The 24,499-nt window shown below is 41.6% G+C and overlaps 1 protein-coding gene across 3 annotated transcripts in view; it reads right to left on the bottom strand.

The window, feature by feature from the left end:
* LOC142405940 (poly(rC)-binding protein 3-like) overlaps positions 1-24,499 on the bottom strand; it is a 558,846-nt gene that overhangs the window by 182,950 nt on the left and 351,397 nt on the right. For all 3 annotated transcript variants that reach the window (XM_075494153.1, XM_075494154.1, XM_075494155.1), the window contains exon 4: positions 11,191-11,291. The gene's annotated coding sequence lies outside the window, so the exon portion shown is untranslated. The remainder of the gene's footprint in view (positions 1-11,190; positions 11,292-24,499) is intronic.

Here is a 24,499-nt window from a genome sequence, read left to right as displayed (position 1 = left end):
TCTCCCAACTATTTTGGTCAGCACAAGAAAGGACAATGCCCCTCCCCTGCAAACCCACCTCTCTTACCTCATGGGCATTTAAAATTAAAAGCATCGGTTTGAAGCCAAGAAAAATCTGTTCTCATATAAAAGGAAAAATTACACACAAACTTATTCGAGACGCTAAATTGTAAGTGAATATGAGAAAACTATGAATTGTAATTAAAGTTGCACCTCTTACTATTTTCCAGAGCAGAACATAAATTAGCTGAGTGGCTGTATTTAATTCTTTAAGCAAAGCTGTAGGACTGGATCTTTGGGTCTCAGCTTTAATCACAGAAACATTAAATTCTGCAAGGGTTAAAAGCTATATGAAGTTGCTGTTACATTGCACAACTACTGATCTGGCTTTACTTGGAAGTACAGGTGCAACAGACTGAAATACTGTCTTTTATCACTCAGTGGGCAGTACTGAAGAATACCGCAGAAAATGGGATGTGTTCCAGTCAACTGCAGAGAAGCTTGTACTCATTTTACAGATTAATAAGGCATTCGAACAAAGTTTTTCACAACAGAAGCAGTAACTGAAACAGTTGCAGGCAGTATTATCTATGAGAAAACATTGTGGAAGTCTTTTTAGCTTTTGTTTTGTCAAATAACAGTTTAACAAAGAAGTTTTTTAATTTTTCATTTTGTTCCCAAGTATTTAATGACAAGCACAGCTCCAGAAGATATCTCTTACAATCCTTCTGGACTCTGATTTCTCATGCAGAATGAGCGTATCAAGGTTTTAATATCAAATAGTTTACTCACAGCACTTTCATTCAGATTCACACGCTAGTTTTCCTCCTTCATAGAAAGGTATTTTTGGATACATGGCTGAAGAGCCAATCCACAAAGTTGCCTTCCGAATGCAGCAGCTGAGCGCAACACACGATCCCAGAGTTATCGCTCTCGATAGGCTCAGAGGAACGCATGGGTAACGCTCTGCACCTTGTTCTGAGCATAATGGGAAATGCCACCCGTGCCAGCAAGGCTGGGAAAACCTTTTTCCTCATTGGCTGCTCATCCCAAACTGCCTGGCAGAGGTTTGAAATATGCAATGAAGGGAAGTGATATTCCGTGGCATTCATTCAATTTACCTGCACTACACTCCAGGGAGCCATGCTATTAAACAACAGCTCCAGCGGGTCAATAAAGTTAACTTAATTAAATTGCCTTCCCTCCCACTCTTCCAACTAGCAAGATTTAGGGCACAGGGACACAGTGCTGCTTGTAAATAAAAGGATGATTTAGCTAATCATTTGCTGAAGAAAGACATATTTTTGTCAATAATTCTAGACACAAAGCGGAGCGCCAGTTTAAATTAAAACAATCATGTAGGATAAGGGGAGAGACAATACCTACTCATGAACGGCCATTAATATTTTTCAAGCAGTGTCAATTAAATCCACCACTTAAAAGTTAAATCTCAGAGATTGCACTTTTTGCTCCATAAAACTGAAATTACAGTTGCTTGAGTGTAATGTTATAAAACATACTGTCATTATTACAAGCATAATGAATACACATTCTTAATTTGCTGGGGACTGATCTAGTCCCTTTCTGGTCATTTTGATATGTACACTCTCACTGCCTTACAAGACTCATGTTTTAGGAGTCTCTAGTCTGTCCTTTTCTATGGCAGTACACAGAAAATATCACCGATAACTAAGGATAACAAACATTACAGTTAAGCCAATGTTTACGGATTATTTGCAATCTTATATTTTCAAATCCTCAGTCTGAAACCTCTGAGGCTGCTTGTCTATTTGAGGCTAGACGTTTAGAAAAGCTACAATTAAACTGGCATGGCTGTTTCACAAAATGATATGTAGGTATTCTTATTCCTTTTTCCTCAGAAACTCTACTACTTGTTCACTCAGAATACAGCCCTGCGCTTTGGCAGGAGTTGCCCTGATGTGACATGTGCACCCTCTGCTCTGTCTCCTCAGCGTTTCCAGCTTTGCCCCAAATCTGCCTTTGCATACGCTGAGCAAAAGCACGCCAGGCACTGGCAGACAGACTCTAAAGGTTTCTTCTGTGCTGTTTATAATCTATTCCCTCTGAGCTTTTACCTGCAAGTAAATGGGTCTTTTATGTTTCTTTTCTTCAAATGTCTTTACTCTTTCCTATGAACAGCAAGATATCGGAGCTGGTCGGAGTTCTTATAAGCAAGTGAAGAGAGAGGGATGCTTGTAAAGGCATGTAGGCATAGTTTAATTTAGGAAGTATGAAAATACATTACAAGGCAGAAAAAGGTCCCTTTATGTCCTCAAAGCCAGTTCTTGCAGTACAGGTGGTCTCTCCAGAAACCTGTCTGCCACGGGGTTTGAGACTGTCCTTTCCTCCTAGAGCTCAAATCCTCCTCCAGTGCTGGGTTTGCTGCTCTTTGTTCTGCTCTGACTCCATCCATCCAGTGCAAGTGAAGGTCTCTGATCCCAAACCAGTGAAATCACCAAGCTGAGTAGAGTCCTTTCTCTGCTTTTCATACTGGTTATTTTGTCTCTTATTTCTTCACAGCACAAGCTGGAATGGCAACAGCCTTCCTGCCCATACTCTCCCAGTATTACAGAAAGAAGCCCAGGGAGAGCATTACTCACAGGGATTTGAATGTCACCTCATAAGAACTCCCACTGAATACCGTAAGACAAAACTAAGATTAAACATATTATTTACTGTGATCAGGAATGTCAGAATTCAGTTGGAATGAACGGCCATTTGACTGCTTCATATTCCAGGATGTGTTACCTTACCAAAACCTTGTCAAAGTTGAGAGTCCACAATGAAGAATGCATCTACAAATACAAACATTAAATAACTAGCCTGAGAAATTTAATATAAAACTAAAAACCACCTATCTAGGGAACTATCGGTCAAAGAGACTGAATTAATTTAAATTAATGGCACAATGCAGTGGAAAGGTGGTCAGGATGCTGAGCGCTGCAGGGTCAGAGCCAGGAGGTCTGGTGGGACTGCCCGTCCCTCTCCTGGCAGAATTTCGGCAGCACCCAGGGGTGATGCACTTGACCTCCAGGAGGGGAGCAGCTGCTGCCGGTGCACCTTCCTGCTGGTGGATCTCAGCCTCAGAGAAAGAGAGCTCTATTCACAGCATCCAGGGGTGCCAGGAAGGGGAGGGAGGACTCTCTCGTAGGACAACAGTGACCTTTTGGCTAGGACTGAATGCACTGAATAAGACCCTTCTGGAAGTAGAAGGAGAAAGAAAAGGGAAGTTTCTATTATAAAACAAATAGCATTGAAATGGAAATCTTCTCCTTTTTTAACCAGTTTAGCTCCATATGGCAGCATAAAATAATTCAATATTATAGTCATTATATTCACATATTTTCTTTTCCTTTTTTCCCTCAATTCCCCAAGCCTGATGAAGTTGATAGGCCATGAGACAGATGCTCTGCACTTTTATTGCAACATATAGATCTCTGTGAATAGTAAGAAAACTACAACCATTAGCAAAAAAAAGAAAGAAAGAGAAAAAAAAATTAGGAAGACAGTTTTCTTAGGGTAATTAAATGGCTTGGTTCCTTCCTAATGAACTGTACTTCTGGCTCTCTGCTCATTTGTACCCTGACAAGACAGGCAAAGAATGTGTCTGTATCTATCTGCCTAATAAGCGTTGTTATCTTTTAACTGGTTATTAGTACTACAATACAAAAATAATATTCATGTTGAGCTACATAGGACCGCATTTAGCCAAACCTGCTCTTAAGGTGGACTGGGTCTGCCCTGTCATATCAGATTGGGGGAATGATATTTTGGAAGTGGCACGCCTCCTTAAAAAGACACTACACACTCGCTCTCTGCCCCAGATTCTTTGGGCTGTCAGGAATTTGCAGCCCTTTTCCAGAACCCCAGGAGGAGCTGCTGGAGGCAGGGTGTCACAGACATACACCATAGCCCCAGGGATCCCAGCTGCAGCGACATCCATTTCTTCTATTTTTAATGTTGTGGGTGATGCAGCACTAGCCTGCTCTGCAGCCAAAGGGCCGAGTCAGGCGTGCTGACCCTGCAGACCCTCCCAGGCCAGGCTCCCGTGCTCACTGCGAGGGCTGCTGCTGGGCACCCACGATGCGCGCCTGCGGGAGGAGGCTGCGGGACCCAGACCTCGAAGGCTCAGCTGCCTCTGCCCGCTGGAGAGCGGGAGCGGAGCAGCAGGAGCAGCAGCCTCTCTCTGCGCTGCAAGGAGCAGAGACGGCTCGCTTCACTTACAGGAATGAGGACAGAAGTTCACACCGGTCCTGCCTACCTTAAGGCACTTAACCAAAGCTCCTAATTCAGGAGAATATTGCCTTTGGCCCACAATGGGGAGAAACAGACACCTCCGAAGGCCCACTGAGACCTTAAATGGACCAAGGTCCCTCAAGGTCTTGCCCTCCCAGTACTCCCTCTCTGTGTTAACTGGAAGAGCCTGAGGTGCTGGTACCTCTAAACTTAGGACCCTCAGTTGGGTGCCAGAAGTTAGACAGACATGAGTCCACGGGATCTTTGAGGAACGAGAGAGACTGCGAGGCTGAGAGTGATTATGGCACCCGACAGCCCAGCAGGACCGCTCATCTCCTCCTATCGCCCTGAGCTCCCCTGCAAAGGGTCGCCTTTAACAATGCTGCATTAAAGCCGTTCCAAAAAGTTGACATCTTAAAAGGGTACACCATTCCAAGACTGATTTACTTAGCAGACCAAGCCGATGTGAAAACAACATACTTAGAGACCCTTGACTTGGAAATTCGAACAGCAGTCAAGGAGTGGTTACATCTACCCACATGTACTTGCGATGCCATCCTATACTCCAGCACTCGGGATGGAGGTCTTGGTATCACCAGGCTCTCTGGCTTAATTCCCAGTGTGCAAGTGCGAAGACTTGAAACTCAGGCCATTTCACTTGCCCAGACCAGCAGGTACGGGGAGTGCTTGATGCCCTGCACCCAGGTACTACCTGGCCACAGCAGAAATGCTGGCCTGGGTCAGGTCTGGGGCCACAGCCACATTCCAGGGGAGGAAGGCAGAGCTTCCCACCGCCGCAATGGGGACAGTGCCGCCCACAGGTTCAGCGGCGAGCGTGAGTGGCAAAGATGGGCAATACCTGCTCCGGCACAAAATCTCTGAGGGGAAAGGTAACCCCTGAATACAATTTTAACACACCTGAACTAGAGTGAATTTCTGCCTTTTTGTGCCCAGTGCCACCAGCGTTTCTTGCCTGATTAGAGGCTCCCTAAAACTGAACTCCTCATTCAGCTGTCCCCTCTGCCGTCCCCCCAACCAGGCTACTGTGACCTTTCATTTTCACTCATGCGTTCACCTGCAAAACTCTGAATTAGCAAAGACAGGTGTCACAGATGCTCAGCATCTCCCGTGGCCAAGATCTTTATTTGTTATACCTGTCAGCCCAGTCAATGAGTGCTCTATCACACTGTGGGCAAGCATATTCCTTCCTGCCAACGCCAAAAGCATATCTATCTATTCAGCAATGCTCTACGCCATGCTGTGGGGAAAGAAGATTGTGATGAGCACCATTTGTCTACGTAATTGCTCTTGTTACTGGACAATTGTTGGGTCAGAGGTTAATGTTTTTTATTTATAGTCTTTCCACATTCATCTGAATTTTCCTGTGCCTTTTCCCATAACAAAGATTACGATGCCATTTGGCTTTATACTGCAGAAAGTCTGCTAGAAATCTGAGAAAGAATATCTGAAAGTAAATCCATTACACTCGATTGAACAGAGTTTTACATTAAGGAGCTGGAGAGGCGCCTCGGATTCAAGGTGCATTTCTAGGAAAAAAGAAAGACTATGCACATATTTAACTTCTTTTTTCTTCATATTGTGTAACTTCTATTTCGAGGAAAATATATTGAATTCTGCTAATGGTATGCATGGGATTATATATATGGAAGATGAAGTTCTATACGTTTTCAAGGTTAGCTTTCAATTAGCCCTTTACTAACAACACTACCAAACAGAACTCAAATATACTTGCCTGGATGCTACCTTGTCTTTAAAAACTGAAACAAAAAAATATAGGTCCTCCTTGTACCTCAGTGTCCACATAATCTGGTTCTGAAATTCCCTAAATGAGAAGACATATTTGTTTTCTTTATAATAAGAATTCTGTTTATTTTCACAAAGATAATGTATAGTATTTTGCCTTTTTGTAATGCTTATTAAATAAACAAATCAATATCTAAGTGTAACACACTTGTTGCCTTAGGCAATCCACTATTTCACTTCTTTAACACCTCAAGGATTTCCAAATAATCATGCAAAGTAGAGCTGCTTGCTTCATTTTCCATTGTCCTGCAGGCAGCCTGGATAGATATTCATGCATCATTTTTTAATACAAGAATGGATTCTGCTCAAACTGTTTTTTCAACTAGATGCATTTTTTCAGATTAAATATATATCTTTATTTGTTATAAGTAGGATAATTTCAAATTAAACATGAAATCTTAACAATACACTGCCAAACTTCTTCAATTCCATAAGTTGATTTACATTAAATAACATGCAGTATTGAAGTATTACATAGCTGTTGGTAAAGATTTGCTGACCATCAAACCACTGAGCTGGGAGAGTTTGAGTGACTGGAGAAAATGGTCTCTGATGAAGTGTCCAGTCCAAGTTTGATAGCTGTAGCTTCCTCTGCAGGTGCAAGGAAGGTATTTTCTTCACTTTATTCAAGTTAGCTCTGTTCAATACCTAGTTCATGCAAAGCTATCTCTTGAGAGCTGATAAAGGCAGAAAATTTTACATGGTAAAAGCTCCACGGCAGAGGCTGAAGTCTGTTAATTCTAAAATCTTGCAGGACACAGTAAACAGAAAGAAACACACAGCTCTGTTTACTCAGTACAACGAATGGTTAATTTGACTAATGAATCAGATTAATATAAGTAATAAATAAAACAAATAAAGATGTAGTAAAAGTGAAATGGCATTCATTGGTTTCTAAGATAACAACAAGTAAAAATCAGGAATCTGAATAAATATATCAGGAGCTTTTATATAATTCCCTAAATGCAACTTAATATAGCTCCACCTTTACAAACAGAAGTACCTAATGTAAACAAAGTGGCAGTCAAAGTAATCTAGTGTATGATATTCTCAGAACAGTGGAACAGGACTGACTATAGTGATCAAGGACTTTTCTCCCATCACCATTTTGACCATGGAATTATGCTGCCAGTCAACAATACTGTAAGTAAGGAGAATATGATGGGAAAGGTGATTACCCACTCTTATTTGGGTAATAACATACTTCCCAGTCTAGATTATCAAACAAGCGAGGTCACCCACCTTATTTACTGCTACACAGTGACAGAAAACAGAAAACCAAAATACTTTAATGACACCAACTGAGAAGAACCGACCCTTTTCCAGGAAACTAATTAAAAAGTGAACACACAAAAGAAAGACAGAGTGATGATTTCAGTTACGTTCCTTGCTCGTTTTTTCCTATGGTAAGGCCATCAAATCAGCTCTCGGCTTCTTTTAAAAAAGCCAAAGCAGACTGAGCTCTTTGAATCTGTTGCAGACATTTTCTTCAGTGTAATAATGATTTCTGTGGCCCTCTTCTGACCCCCTCTGATTTTTTCAACACCCTTTCTTAAAGCAGGGGCACCAAAACACAGTCTTCTAGCAGCAGTCTCACCAAAGCCAGACTTACGACTAAAGCAACGACCTCCGTTTTATGTAATCAATTTTCTCACTCGAGTTGCTTATCTGCTGTGATTTCTGAAATATTTTCCTCAAAGGTTAGGACTCCTTAGAACACAATTCCTCTTTCTCTCAATGAAGCTAGTATTCTTTATCCTTAAATTCAGTATTTCACCTTATATAGATGGACCGGGGTTACCAAGCAACCCAGGTTGCTTGCTATAGCAAGTGGCCTGGACTCTTTGTTTTATTTGCAAATTTCATTGACAGGGATATTCTGTTAGCTTCCAGGTTGTCTGAAAAAAACTGAAAACACATATCTAATTGTGAACCTTGCTGAAACCTGCTGCAAACGCCCTCCCGCAATTACAACACCTCATGCCAAGTATCTTCTGTGATGTGCTCATTTAGCATGTGCTCTGTTGACATTGTGTAGGGTTAATTTTTTATCAGAACATTGAATAGATTGAAGTAAACTCTAATAAATACTTTGCCTGGGAATACTGTAGAGCCAAGGTAGCTGAAAAGTACTGTAATCAGAGGTGATGGATTCGGGTTCAAATACTACTTAGCAGAAAAGGGAATTGACCCTGTGACCATTACAATTCTGTACTACAAAATAAAAGGAGATATGACCACTACTACTTCTACCTATGCTGTGAGCCCTCCTATCCTTCTCCTTTGCTTTTGTAACATCTGCCTCAAAACACAATGTTGTTAGTTAAAATCAATTCATCTGCCTAAGCACAAATGGAGCCTCTTCCTTCCCCCCCATCTCAAAATTAAATCCTCCCTTTTCTCCATTCAGATTGATTCACTATTTATTATTTATTTCCTGGGTTGATTAAATGATAAATCAGTTTTGTGCACAGTCCTGTTATGCTTAATGCCACAGAGATTCAGTAATTCAAAAATTAGGCTTGGATTCATTGTGTCAAATGACCACAGCTTCTTTACGGTCTGCTTTTCATGGTAAACAAGACAGAGCTTCAAAACTGCATCTTAGAGACAAATCCAAGAAGAATTGAAGCTATTGGCTCTAGCTTGTCTTTCCTCTTAGTAAAATCCAAGTGAATGGCCAATTAAGTAGATACTGAAACTATATTGTTATACAGATCTCTGACACATTATGGTCCAGATAGGACAGTGAACCACACAAAAGTGCAGATAATTAGGAGAGAGATCACTTAGTAACAAGTGATATATTCATTAAATTTACTTTCTGGGAAGAGAGAAATCTAAGTCATGACCCTGTGTTCCTTTAAGACCCCAAATAAAGTTCCAGAAGTTTGGCTACGAGCTTATAGCCAAAACACCTGAAAAGCAAGCAAGCAATTAGAAAGAAGGAAGCTGATTTTGCACTTGTGAAAACAATGAAAACTGAGAAAAATGCTACAATTTCATCTGCTTGTGTAGAATGTGAAATTTCAGCTGTTCAATCTGTAGCTTCTAATAAAATTACATTTAAGTAATATAAATAATATACCCAAAGATTTTGATTCCTGTATTTTTACTAGTTTATGTGAGCAGTTATTAAATAGTGCATATTCTTTATATCACTTTTTCTTCTTTTATATGAAATAATACACCAGAAGTCTTTTATTTTGGAGACTACAGGTAGCTAAACTTGCTTAATTATGATATATGAGGTAATGAAATATTAGATACTGTATGACTTCAATGCATTCTCTTCATCTTTATCCTAGAAATATGCAGTGGCAAAAAGTGATAACATCCTAAAATTTCATTACCTATCATACACAGGATGATCAAATAACATTGCCAAAGCTGAGCCAGCCTGTAAGCAGGCACTGAGTTTCATAAAATCCATCAGATACATTGAAGTGGAATATATTCCAACAAGAAGGAAACAACATAATATTTACAGTAGCTATACAAAACCACAAAGAAAGATGAAGTGTGGTAGTGATATGAGAATCTTCATTGCTATTTTGGTGGAGCAGTCTCTGGAAATATATATAAAAAGAAAAATCCCTCACTTAAGAAGCTAGGATGAGTGACACTCCATTGTTTAGAAATAATTTTGTGTTTTAAAATGTAGTTTCTTATAAACCTTATTCTTTATGAACAGGAAAACTTTAAGAAGCTCTGAAGTTCTCCTTCAACAAGTCCTGAACAGAATGGAGCTTTCTTTTCTGTTCCTCTTAGTAAACAGTAAGGATCCTCTTTCTCCCCCTTCCTATGCAAGTTGTTCTTTTTCCTCTCCATTTTTCCTGATCCTACCAACCCTTCTAATACTCTTTCTTCTAACTGCAGAGGCTATCCTCAGACACTATTATTTCCAGCAGTTTCCAAATTCTTCCAGCTTCCTTTCCCTAAGTCCAGTAAGTACTTCCAAATTGTTAAATACTTTTATTTTTCCCTTTCTATAAAATTTCTGCTATTTTTGAGAGATACCATCGTTGTATTTGTCTCAGAGTATTCACCTTGGACTTCATGCAGATTGGGAGGAGTAACAACTGCTGGGTTACTTTAAAAAGCCTTAAAAACTTTGAAAAGGTGTTTTCTCTTGTTCCTTTAGAATTGAAGCCAAGGATCATACAAGTTTCTCTTCCCATTTCCCAGTATAGCGACAACAGAGTCCAGGAAATCTAACAATAATGGGAGAAGAATAAAGTCTGAAGACCCTTTTCAAGGCTCGGGTTCCTCATTTTACATCAGTTTACCTTTGGGGTAGCGATGTATCGAGCTTGCACAGGCATGAGAAGGTTTAAGGGCAAAGGTCTACATTTTGGGGAATGCAGGGGAATTTGAGAAAGACAATGCAGAGTCAGTAGCAGAAAGTGAGTCAGGTACTGCTGCAATGTAGATATAAGCATAGCTATGGAAACAAGTTATATTAAAAGGTTATTCTAGTATAACCTGTTGTACTAGGTGGACTGCACTGTGTAAGGTACTGATTTAGATGTAGTGTTAGCAAACTCCTGATCCTGATGTAGTACAAGTCTGAGACTAAGCAGCTCAACCTTTCAAAGAGTAGAGGGAGCACAGGAGACTAAAAGGGCAAAGGAGGCATATGACCACAGTTTTTGTATCCATGTGAATCCTGGAAAACTTTAGGGTCCCATTTACTACAATGAGTAACCTCTGGAGGCTCCCACGAAGAAGAAGAAGAAGAGCCCAACTGCGAATGGATAAGCATTTCCAGACCCAGATGCCACACAATTCAAGTGACAGAAAAAAGTTTTTAACCATTTAACCTTTTACCAGGGAAAAGACCCCAAACATCCAGAGATATGACTACAGTCCCACTGGCATTACAAGTTGGAACAATCAGGTGATCCAGTACTTCATCTCAATTACATCTGTAATATCGATAGGTTTCATTCTAGCTGGGAAAGATTAAGATCACTTTCATACTATTCAATTTGCACTCATATTCACTTGGCCCAGATAATAAATACGGTAGTCCGTATAATGAATACAAGGATAAAATACAAGTCAGGAATACAGGGGAGAAAACAAAACTGAGAATGAAGAACTTACTTGTCAGAAGATCAGTGATATTTAAAAAACTGCTGTCGTTGGTCAGTTTTTGCAGTCACTCTGCGGTCTCAAGGAAGAAATCTAAAGGTGTTGAGTATGCTCTGAAAAGAAAAAGAATCAAGGACTCAGTAATTATATCACCTATCAAATACTAAAACAAAGCTTGTCCAAAATAACTTGCTTTCCCATTTTATGGGGTTATTCATTCATAAAATATTTTTTTATTCCAGCACTGAATCTCTGCAGAGAGTTTATGGGCTTCTACCAGTTGAACTGCTCAGATCAGGCTTCCTGGAGTGCACAGGGAATCAAAACAATGAGAAGAGCAATTATTTAATTTATTCTCTTGCATACCTACATTTCTAAGCTGTTCCAGCTGTGAGAGAACAGTGAAAATGAAAGGGGCCTAGGTCCTTTCTGGTTTAATAAACCAATATGCTGAAGTAAATTACTTTCCAAAACAGGCACATAAAATCATGTCCCTAAATGTCGTTCAAACAATTGACTAGAGTTTGTTGGCTATCTTTGGGACTAGTTCATGTATTTGGCCTCCTTATTTGTGATCTAATAGCTGAGGATGTCCCTTTGTACTCACAATGTTATTCTGCATTTCAAGTCTAGCTTTGTAATTTCCAATTGCCCTTAACAGACAGGACAGTTGACTGAGTCAAGGAGCCATCTCAGCTCTCCAAATCAAAATGAAACTGAGAGACTGGGAGATGACCAGCGCTTCCATCTATGCAGGCTGTGGGGGGAGGAGGTAGAGGGGTTGGGAAGGAAGGAGTGAAGTTGAGCCTGGGAGAAAGAAGGGGTGGAGGGAAGGTGTTTTTAGTGTTGTCTTTGTTTCTCACCACCCTACTGTATTTTTAATTGGCAATAAATTAAATTAATTTTCCCCAAGTCGACTCTGGGTTTTTTTGGCCATGATGGTAATTGGTGAGTTATCTCCTTGTCTTTATCTCAACCCATGAGATTTTCTATCTTATTTTCTCCCCCTGTTCTGTTGAGAAGGGGAAGTGAGAAGGCAGCTGGATGGGTGCCTGGCTGCTGGCCAAGGTCAACCCACCACAGCTATAAAATAATGTTTCCGTTGTTGATCTCTCCCAGACCAGCAGGACTGAGACTGGAATGGAAAAAAAAGCCATACAAAGAAAACTCTGCCTATAATGCATGGGAGTAAACAAAATTAGTAAGGAACAGAACTCCTTCTCAGAGAAAACTGTGTTAACAGGAAATCTTCAAAAACACCCAGCTTCTGTACTGTAGTGCAGCCACAAATTTGAAAACAAGATCTTATGCTAACAAGCAAAAAGTCAAATGACTCGTACTCCATGAAAGGAGAGTGCTGAGGACCTCATTTAAAAACAATCTCTGCTTATGGTATGATACTGAGGTCTTTTTGGCCCATTAAGGAATTTTTGACAATGATCATCGAAATATAACATAGCAAGTGTTTTAAAGTCAGAGACTGATCGACTTGCAGTGATATATTTTTTCTGTCAGCACTTCTTTTAGAAACAACTATTTTAAGTTCTTTCATAGCTAGGTTTCAACAATCCTGAGGTGATTTATTTAATCCCAGATTTCATTAAGCTCCAGAACTCTGTCTTAGCAATCATTATGGTAGTGATAATACATTTCGGCTATGAAAAAAATTGAAGGGCTATGCATCTCTATCTGATATTGAAGACTATGGGATGAAATCTTCATCGAGTTAGTACAGAAAACAATTACGCATTTGTTTGGACTCCTTTGGTTTTGGTCAGGTTATACCTTACAGTGGCAAAATTAGCAAAACCATCTTAGGAAAAACTCATTGAACTACTTGCATGTTAGAATTAATGTTCTGTTAAAATAATCAACAACCCACTAAAAAGATGGGGTCCATGGGAAACATTCTCACTGCCTCACATACTTGTTGTGAGAAATCTCTGGTATAACAAAACCTAGAACAATGTAAAATCGCCAGTAGAACTGAGCAAATATTAAATTCTACCCACAATCATCTTGTTTACAGCCTAAAACACTCTTGTAATTTAGCTGTGTTTTCATGGCTAAATAACTAACATTTCTTGCCTGTACCCTGGGAAATCTATAAACACACAGTGAAATTAACTGTTGGTTGGGAAAGAGAGCTTGGAAACAGCTTTATGAAAATGTCACCTAAATCCTCATCAACTGTCAAAAAAGAAAATGGTATATTAGAAAATATTAGGAAAAGAACAGAAAACAGCAGAAGAAAACACAATAATGCTGCCATAAAAATCCATTGCCCACCTAACATTTTGAATATTGAATACGGTTCCAGTCATTTCATCTCAAAAATGACAGGGTAGCAATAGACGGATAAAGAAAAGGGTGACAGGATGATCAAAGGTATGTAATGGCTTCTGTACTAGAAGAGAAAAAATAGCTTTAGGATTTTCGTATTGGAAGAGGGACAACTGAGGGTAAGGACTTTGACAGAGCACGAGAAAATCATGAACAGTACTGCGAAAATGAATAAAGAATGCTTTGTCACTGTTTTTCATAGCACAGGAAGCAGTCCCAATAAAACGAGCAGTTAGCAAGTTTAAAACATGAAACCCAAGAAATTATGCTTTCCACAAAGGTTATAATTAAATGGTGGAACTCATTGCCACAGGATGCAGTGGATGCCACATACATGTGTGGCCTTCAAAAAGCAATTCACTGCGGTGATAAAAAAAAAAAATCCACCGTTCTGTGTTTTACACAAAGATGCACAATATAAGCCTTCAGCTTAAGAAGCACTACAGAGTGCTGTGGGGTGACACCAAGTGAAGCTATCCTTTGGTCTGATTTAAATACAGCTGTCACAATGTCCTCATTCATTTTGCTCTTTTATTGCATTCTTGGTGATCTCTTGCAACATGCAGATGTTAGAGAGCGTATTGTGCCACCAGCTAGTGCGCAAGGAAGATTTTGAGGGCAGAAAATTCCTAATTTCCCTCATCCACCCATGCAGCTTCACATCCTAGGGTAATTGGAATAAGTGAAGGGTTTATTTCTGGTGACTTTACAAGTCCATCCATAGTTTTGAAAATAAAAAATGAATATAATGATAATTACAATACTCCATATAGCCATGTGATAATCTTTCAGTGTTTTGGCACCTTACATAAATGAGTAAATAAGAATGGCTATACTCGGTCAGACAGAAGATCCGTCTATCTAAGCCAGTATCCCATCTACAGCAGTGGCCAAAATACAAAGTTAGCTTTGGCTAGCATGACAGATACAGCTTTCAGGATATTATACACTTTAGAAAGCCATGCAAACTTTTTTTGTCCTGAGCAGTTACTGAGTAAACACTATGAAAGAAAACGTTTTGGAAGAAAATCCTCCTCAGGCCCAAGTCCTGGTTCACATCCCAGCTATTGGGATCACATCAAGATATGCCCCATCCCTTCTAGTTTTCACTGAAAAATAACATGGGCAGATAGTAAGAGGGGATAGTGATATCAACCAATGGTGATATGGGCATCCAAGACTCTGGGCACATGTGCCCCACAGCTTAGGTGTTACCTGCATGACCGGAGATCTAGTCAGCCAAAGACTGCTCATTGTACTGCTATAAAAGCATCTCCTGAACATAGCCTTTTATCTCATAGAAAGCATCAGCCTTCCCATGGTGGAACTGGCAAGACCTTCACTTGTAGCATGACAGTGAGCAGGGTAAAGTCTTTTATGAAACTGCAGCACATGAACAAAAGACAGATGCAGAGTTCAAAGAACCTTGCTTATTCACTAAAAATAATCATATTTTATGACCACAACAAATGGAAAGTGACAATTCTACATACCCTTTGTCTATGCATTTGTCTCGAAAATCTCTCTCTATTCCTCCGTCATGAGAGACAGACTACTGGAATTGCACCCCACCTTCCCTGGGACAGGCCCAACAAGCAGACAGGATGTATGATATGGAGGATTCCCTATCTTCTCTCCACCTGGCTGAACATGGTGACTCAACGGATAGGGGGCAACGGCAACAAGTTCCTGCCTGGGTCTCCTCTGTGACTACCCTACCTTACCAGGTGCCCTTGCATAATAGGTATGAGGCTCTGCAAGTGGAACCAAACAGTAATGAGGACGATGGTTCATCTAGCTTGGAGACATCGCTGAAGTTAAGTCGGTCTACACTGACTTAAGTGCATCAAAATCACTTCCATAAAGAAAAAAAAATGGGTCATTGTCATAGGAGACTCTCTCCTGAGGGGAACAGAAGGCCCAATATGCAGACTGGACCCACTTCTTAGGGAAATCTGCTGCCTCCCTGCAGCCTGGGTGAAAGATATGAAGAGAAAACTTCCTGGTATGCACCTCAGATTATTATCCATTATTGATTTTTCAGGTAGGCAGCGATGACATTGCAATAAGAAGTCCAAGGGCAATCAAGAGGGACTTCAGGGCTTTGGGACAATTGGCTAAGGGATCAGGAGCACAAGTAGTGTTCTCCCCTATCCTTCCAGTTGCAGGGAATGATGAGGGAAGAAACAGGAAGAGCCAGCAGATCAATACCTGGCTCCGAGCCTGGTGTCACCAGCAGAATTTTTGTTTTTTTGATCATGGGTTGGTCTACACAATACCAGGCCGGCTGGCAACAGATCGGCTACACTTATCTTGAAGGGGGAAAAGGATCTTTGCAGAGGAGTTCATAGGGCTTATTGAAAGAGCTTTAAACTAGATTTGAAGGGGGAAGGGGAGAAAACCAGGCTCACTAGCAATAAGCCTGGGGGCAGCATGCCAGTGTTTGAGGGTTGGAGTGCTAACGAGGTCCTTTGGTCTGCCATCTCAGTGGAGGTAGGGGATGGAGATCCATGCGACAGCAAAAACTCAAGGGTTGTTATTGATGCGTTAGAAACCACAGAGCGCCTGAGAATGGTCACGTAGGAATTAGAGCTTCTGCCCCCAAAAAGATGGTGGGATCAATAGCCCAACTGAAGTGCATCTACACCAGTGCACGCAGCATGGGCAACAAACAGAAGGAGCTGGAAGCCATTGTGCAGCAGGAAAACTATTATATAGGTGCCATCATGGAAACATGGTGGGATGACTCGCACAACTGGAGTGCTGCAATGGATGTCTATAAACTCTTCAGAAGGGATAGGCAAGGAAGGAGAGGTGGTGGGGTAGCCCTGTTTGTTAGGGAGTGCTTTGACTGTCTAGAGCTTGATGATGGTGATGATAGGGTTGAGTGTTTATGGGTAAGAATCAGGGGGAAGGCCAACAAGGCAGATATCATGGTGGGAGTCTGTTATAGACCACCCAACCAGGATGAAGAGGCAGGTGAAATATTCTATAAGCAGCTGGGAGAAGTCTCACAATCGTTAGCCCCTGTTCTCATGGGGGACTTCAACTTACCAGGTGTCTGCTTACAATACAATACCATACCACAGAGAGGAAACAGTCTAGGAGGTTCCTGGAGTGTGTGGCAGACAGCTTCCTGACACAGCTGGTGAGTGAGCCAACTAGGGAAGGTGCCCCGCTGGACCTCTTGTTTGTGAACAGAGAAGGACTTGTGGGTGATGTGATGGTCAGAGGCTGTCTTGGGCATAGCGATCACAAAATGATAGAGTTTTCAATTTTCGGAGAAGTAAGGAGGGGGTTCAGCAAAAATGCTACCTTAGACTTCCAGCGGGCAGACTTTGGCCTGTTTAGGAGACTGGTTGGCAGAATCCCTTGGGAGGCAGTCCTGAAGGGCAAAGGAGTCCAGGAAGGCTAGACATTCTTCAAGAAGGAAATCTTAAAGGTGCAGGAGCAGGCCAGCCCCATGTGCCGAAAGACAAGCCAGCAGGGAAGAAGACTGGCCTGGCTGAACAGAGAGTTTTGGCTGGAACTCAAGAAGCAAAGGAGAGTTTATGACCTTTGGAAGAAGGGGCAGGCCACTCAGGAGGACTACAAGGGTGTTGTGAGATTATGCAGGGAGAAAATTAGAAGGGCCAAAGCCCAACTAGAACTTAATCTGGCTACTGCCATAAAAAACAATTAAAAATGTTTTTATAAATACATTAGCAACAAAAGGAGGGCTAAAGAGAATCTCCATCCTTTATTGGATGAGGGGGGAAACATAGTGACAAACTATGAGGAAAAGGCTGAGGTCCTTAATGCCTTCTTTGCCTCAGTCTTTAATAGTAAGACAAGTTGTTCTCTGGGTACCCAGCCCCCTGGAAGACAGGGATGGGGAACAGAATGAAGCCCCCATAATCCAAGGGGAAATGGTTAGCGACCTGCTACACCCCTTAGACACACACACAAGTCCATGGGGCCGGATGGGATCCACCCAAGGGTACTGAGGGAACTGGTCGAAATGCTCACCAAGCCACTTTCCATCCTTTATTAGCAGTCCTGATTAACCGGGGAGGTCCCAGTTGACTGGAGGTCAGCAAATGTGACGCCCATCTACAAAAAAGGCCAGAAGGAGAATCTGAGGAACTACAGGTCTGTCAGCCTGACCTCGGTGCTGGGAAAGTTTATGGAGCAGATCATCTTGAATGCCATCACGTGGCATGTTACAGGCCCAGTCAGCATGGGTTTATGAAAGGCAGGTCCTGCTTGACCAACCTGATCTCCTTCTATGACCAGGTGACCCACCTAGTGGATGAGGGAAAGGCTGTGGATGTTGTCTGCCTAGACTTTAGTAAAGCCTTTGACACCGTTTCCCACAGCATTCTCCTGCAGAAACTGGCTGCTCATGCCTTGGACGGGCATACTCTTCGCTGGGTAAAAAACTGGCTGGATGGCTGGGCCCAAAGAGCTGTGGTGAACAGAGTTAAGTCCAGCTGGCAGCTGGTCACAAGCGGTGTTCCCCAGGGCTCAGTATTGGGGCCAGTTCTGTTTCATATCTTTATCAATGATCTGGGTAAGGGCATTGAGTGCACCCTCAGTAAGTTTGCTGACAACACCAAGTTGGGCGGAAATGTTGATCTACTTGAGGGTAGGAAGGGTCTACAGAGGGACCTGGACAGGCTGGATCGATGGTCCCAGGCCAATTGTATGGGGTTCAACAAGGCCAAGTGCTGGGTCCTGCACTTGGGCCACAGCAACCCCATGCAACGCTACAGGCTTGGGGAAGAGTGGCTGGAAAGCTGCCTGGTGGAAAAGGACCTGAGGATGTTGGTTGACAGCCGCCTGAATATGAGCCAGCAGTGTGCCCAGGTGGCCAAGAAAGCCACTGACATCCTGGCTTGTATCAGAAATAGTGCGGCCAGCAGGACTAGGGAAGTGAGCATGCCCCTGTACTCGGCACTGGTGAGGCCGCACCTCGAATACTGTGTTCAGGTTTGGGCCCCTCACTACAAGAGAGACATTGAGGTGCTGGAGCGTGTCCAGAGAAGGGCAACGAAGCTGGTGAAGGGTCTGGAGCAGAAGTCTTATGAGGAGTGGCTGAGGGAACTGGGGCTGTTTAGCCTGGAGAAAAGGAGGTTCAGGGGAGACCTTATGGCTCTCTACAACTACCTGAAAGGAGGTTGTAGAGAGGTGGGGGTCGGTCTCTTCTCCCAGGTAACAAGTGATAGGATGAGAGGAAATGGCCTCAAGTTGCACCAGGGGAGGTTTAGATTGGATATTAGGAAAAATGTCTTCACCGAAAGGGTTGTCAGCTATTGGAACCGGCTGCCCAAGGAAGTGGTAGAGTCACCGTCCCTGGAGGTATTTAGAAGATGTGTGGATGTGGTGCTTAGGGACATGGTTTAGTGGTGGACTTGGCAGTATTAGGTTAATGGTTGGACTCGATGATCTTAAAGGTCCTTCCCAACCTAAATGGTTCTATGATTCTATGATTCTATGATTCTAGTAAACAGTTAAGATGAAGATCACTAACTACACAAGAAAGTCCATTTCTTCTTTTTGGGGGGAGGAAAGGCAGTATCACTACTTATTTCTATAAGACAAGAAAGTTTTTTTTATCAATCCTTTTAGCCTTCAGCACCAGCTGGATGCCAAACCTGATGCTCGTTAGAAAACCCTAGCCTAAAATCTGTCTGCCTGAGTAGGCCGCACTATTTGAACTTAAAATGGTATATAAGCCTCTCTGCAGATATGTTTACGTCAATCTGAAATCACATATTTGGGACTAAATTTAAGCCTATTCCTAAAAGCCTTGTCCAAAAAAGGGAAACTAGGCCGAAGAGATATTGCAGAAAAAGCTATTTCTAACTACCCACATTAGAACAGTGACTACTTCTGAAATTCATACTCTATATAGAGAAATGGTAACCACTCAAAACTGATGAGAATATGAGGTTTACATCCAAATAAGTGTGTCTGCATAACTTTCTGCAACAGTTTATGTAGATTAACATGAAATCATTATTCTGGCCCAGCCAAAAGACTTTCTCAGGCAGGCATATACCTACACCAATGCCAGTCCGCTCAATAAAGTTTACCATTCAGGCTAACTGCACACGTCAGAAGAACACTTTCCAGTGGCACAGAAGCAAACTGCCACCAGCCCCAGGATGTTGCTGCATTTATGCTGATATTTCAGTTAGTAGAGTTGTCTTGGTCTAGGGCAAGGTATCCAAGTCCCTGGCTGGCTGACAAATTCCCCAGTAAAATCTGTGGGTTGTTTTTTTTTTTTTTTTCTGGGGGATAGGAAACAAGAAAACCCTTTCCAGATCAATTTTACTACCCTGGCACGAGGTGGGACTGCTGGTGTGGCTGAAGCCCAGCCCAAGGAATGCTTTGCTTGTGGAACACAGTACACCCGTATTCCTGAGTCGATTAGGAAAGCACTCCTGCTGTGGGTGTGACCACAATAGACCACGCTGGCTCAATCACTTTTGTAGCAGTGCACTGCTTCATCTCCCAGAGCACATCTTAAGATCAAAGCTCGCAGTGTAGAAAAGATCCCAAGTCAACTAGAACCCCTGCAGAGAAAATGAAGGAGCTCAAAGGCATCTGCAAACTATGGCTTAATCTACTGGACATGCTAGTCCCCCTTCATGTTAGTCTCACCCACCCACCTACACTTAACCTTGGCAAAAAAAGTATTTTTTTGTTATAGCTTGTACCAGCCTACAAAAGATATGAACCATAGTATGCCTACAGAGCTTCCCCACTGGTACGAGAATGGACATTAAACCTTCTGCTGCAATTAAACCTTCTACAGCAGCACTGCAATAAACACACCTCAGGTGACACTGGTGTGCCAACAGCTTCTTGCATAGTCCTGGCCTTATTTTTTGTTTGAAAACAGGAACATAAGACTAATCAAATAAATAATGAAATTAATAGGAGTAAGTTAAAAGGTAAAAAAAAATTCATTTTTTGATAGCTTAATTCTTTGCATTGGGTGTAGGTGTCAAGGTGTGGTCAGTGCGGGGGCTGCAGGGGTGGCCTCTGTGAGGAGCCAAGCTGGTGACACTTCTCAGAAAACGTATTTAAGAATGGGCAGAAAATGCCACACAGGCAGAGGAGGAGGGAAAAAAGACGAGTAAGAAACAACAGAGGGAGTACCAAGGTCAGAGGAGGAGGTACTCCAGGCTCTGGAGCAGATATCCCCTGTGGCCCATGGAGGACCCCACGCTGGAGCAGGCAGATATTTCCTGAAGGACTGCGGCCCATGGGAGAGAGCCCAGACTGGAGCAGGGAAGAAGAGGGAGAGGGAAGTAGGAGCAGGGAGAAACTGCTTTTTACTGACCTTAACCCTCATCACTCCTACACTGCTGGGTGGGGGGCAGGAGAGGAGTTGGATGTGAAGGAGTGAAGTTAAGCCTGGGAAAGGGGGGAGGAAAAATGTTGTTTTAGTGTTTCTCTTCTGGTTTCTCATTGTCTGAATCTATTTTAATTGGCAGTAAATTAAATTAATTTTCCCCAAGTTGAGTCTGTTTTGCCTGTGACAGTACCTGGCAAGCGATCTCCTTGTCTTTATCTTGACTCATGAGCTTTTTTGTCGTATGTTGTTCCCCTGTCCTTCTGAGGAGGGGGATTGAGAGAGCAGCTGGGTGGGTGCCTAGCCACTGGCCAAGGTCAACCTACCACATCCTTGGAGCTGGCAACATGTTTATGCTACTTTCTTTCAGTGAAAGTGTTCATACTGGGTTTGTTGCACCTCAATTATGTATATGAATTCCATACCTTCAGTTAACTTAATCGGAACTGCTCTGAGCAATCCTTATATAGACAAAGAATGATTCTGTTCTCAGGGAGCATGAGGATGCAACCCTACTTTCCTACTACACCCATTGTAGCTAGTTTGTAAATGCATTACCCAACCCTATTTCCCACTTGCAAATTTTTAATGAGCAGATTTCTGCCAACGCATTTGTTAATTATGCACTGAATTATTTGGACAAAGCATTTTTAGCGTGTGTGTTGTTTGTCAGCTGTTTGCTATTGGCTATGCATTGCTAATAATTGTTTTGACTTCTGCCTTATGTGACTTATGGTGCAGGAAGAATGATATTGTTCATGAACAGCCACCTCATAGTAACAATAATGTTTCTGCTTACTGAACAGATGAAAACAACTTTCCAAAAAGTCATAGGTGAATAAGGAATGACTGAATAACAAACAGCAAATAGCTACCATGTTAGTTTGCACCTAGATATTGTAGTTTGCATGCGAGTACAGAATATTCAGCAAAGCAAAGCACTTCCTCACACATATAAGTAAATATTTCTCAGTCCTTCATAAAAGGAGTCGAAATGTCACCAAACCAAATAGCTGTTTGGATCTAACAGATGTTTTTGTCAAATGTTATAGCCATAGTGAATCAGTTTAATCTATAAGAAAACAAGCTTGCTGTGACCGACATGTAATCTGTAATGCAAAGGTTGCCATATTACTGAAGGAGTTTTCAATGAAAGAGCTATGGGGGCAACCAATTAGAATTATTATATTTGCTGTAAGTTTGGACAACCACCTGGAATGATTTCATTTGCTTTAAGCTTCATCAACCCAAGTACATTCTTTTTTCTGATTTTCCTTAAAACCTTTGTGCCACCTGAAAAGATCACATCTGGTAGGGTCAATGTTTTTTTCTTTGCCCTTCCAATACCATGCACAAAACATTTTTTAAGTCCCAAAGGGCTTTGACATTCCATTACAATGGATCAGCCACCTCTAATATGCTGAGAAGGAAGAAAAGCAGACTCCCCAAGAGAGGGGAAGCAGACAATCTGCCCTGAGGCTTCCCTGTTGTTATTTCATTTAGAGAGACAGGCAATACCACAGTATCTATGACAAGAAAGGAAAAGATTTCAAGTCCCCCCAGCTGCCTCCTCCTTAATTTGATACTGATTGTTCAGTTGGTCCCAACTGCCCATAAAACACTGAGATTTTTCATGGCTGCTGTGCTAGAGAAATCTCCTGCCTGCTTGTGATGTGTTGTTCTTCTACTTTGAGCAATACTCCAAAATCACCCCAAAAGCAGACAAGTAATCACAGGCAGCAGACACTATGCTACCTTAGCCAGGAGCAAGCTATTTTTTTATTGAAGATTATCCTGGTGTGTTAGGAAGCAAGATTCATGCTTAAACTTTTCTAATTGTCTCAGCTTAGTTTCATAATGACACGTGCAACACAGAGATATATGTGAAGAACATTACACATTTCAGTAAGCATTGCTTTGGGATGGACAAAAAAGAGTGTGGTGGTCAGCATAGTATGCTTGTTTGACAAGCTTGGACTGACAGCTGGGCAAAACTGCAGATAACAAAGAACAAGGGTAGTTTCACTGACACACTCTGTAGGAGATAACCTCTTCTCTATGCAGTAGACAGTGATCAGTAATAGTTAGGAACAGGGAATCTCTGAGAGACCACGTCTAGTTAATACGCCATCTCAACTTAGAAAATACTAGCATGTTTATTGTGCTATATTGCTCAGTAGAAATATTAAGTGCTTCCAGAGTTATGATTCTTTTCCACAGTAGCTATCAAAATCCTTTACTAGTTGAGAAGTGGTATTATGCAGGCTGTACAAAGAGGCTGAAGCACCTGTCTCAGGCCTTGCAATGGAAATGGCAGAAATAAAATTCATGTCAGCTATCCTAGATGCTATGCAAGTTCCATCACTGCAGAAAGACTTACACAGATGACACGTTTCTACCAGGTAAGGGCAGAGAAATGACATAGCTTGCCCCATGTCACATAGGTGAGGTTTACTTAACCTTCATGGTATTGCATTATCTGCTAAACTGCTCTACCTCTACCTACCTACTAGCTAAGGCTAATGAAATGGTGATGCTATCAGAAGGCAACTGAGAAGAAAAGTCTCACTGTGAATTGCTGAAAGTTATTGCTTACATCACAAAAATTATACCCATTCAAGTACCACTCCAGCAAAGAGAAACCTAACAATCATAACGCAAACATAACAGTTTGCACAGAGAACTAACTATACAGGAGGTACAAGTTTACTAGGAAAGAAAATTGTTAACATAGTATCAATTTAATCGACTATTTTTATTCCAGGACTACAACGAATGGATATATACCATATTATAAGAATCTGTGAGCATAACCCCATTTCACTTATATATGAAATCAATGGCCTTACATTAGAAAAGAACCTCATTCAGGGACACCCTTGAAACCATTCAGATGATTAAGAAGAGCAAAATTTCACTTAATATGGTCAGCTAACGTCCCTGATGCATATCACATATTCCCAATTATACTGTTATGTTACCCTTACTCAGCAGTTCAATACTTAAAATGTCATTTCACCCATTCAAGCATCGATATTGATCTCTGGCTACATTAAGTATTTCCACTTAAACAGTGCAAAAATTCCCACCTTTTCAACTATGCTTTTAGTTAAATAACGCAGCTGAAAATTACAAGAATAATTCTTATTCAATTTCCTCATTCTACATATGAGAATGATTGGCAGTATTCTACTTCATTCAAACAGTGACCTCCCATAGTTTTCCAACATGATATAAATGGAAACAAATAATTTTGATCAATCTACAGCTTATACGCATAATAAATAGCATATTGCAATCAGTAAGTAAATCTGTAAGGGTACAGTTTATAGCAGCAGGTCATTTGCTTGTACTGCAATTTAGGTTTCAGTTTTCTCATATCCACTTAGCAATTTTACCTGCTATGTTTCCCAGAACACTGTGGTGTATTCTATTGTCGTAGGCAATTTGGCCATGCAGAAGCACAGCGGTGTTTCCATAATTTAACTTGCGTGCAAAAGTTCACCTTACCTTTCCCTATGCCAAAAGGAAAGCCATGGTCGTTTCCATTGCTTACAGATCATGACCTTCTTACGCAAAGATCAGCGGGTCCTCTTTGGTCAGTAAGTGTGACCTCCCACTGAATATGTGACA

The sequence above is a fragment of the Mycteria americana genome, chromosome 2 (genome assembly GCF_035582795.1).
Source record: "Mycteria americana isolate JAX WOST 10 ecotype Jacksonville Zoo and Gardens chromosome 2, USCA_MyAme_1.0, whole genome shotgun sequence".
Taxonomy (NCBI): domain Eukaryota; kingdom Metazoa; phylum Chordata; class Aves; order Ciconiiformes; family Ciconiidae; genus Mycteria; species Mycteria americana.
Note: the sequence above shows the minus strand (reverse complement) of the source record. Positions and strands in the feature narration are given on the sequence as shown.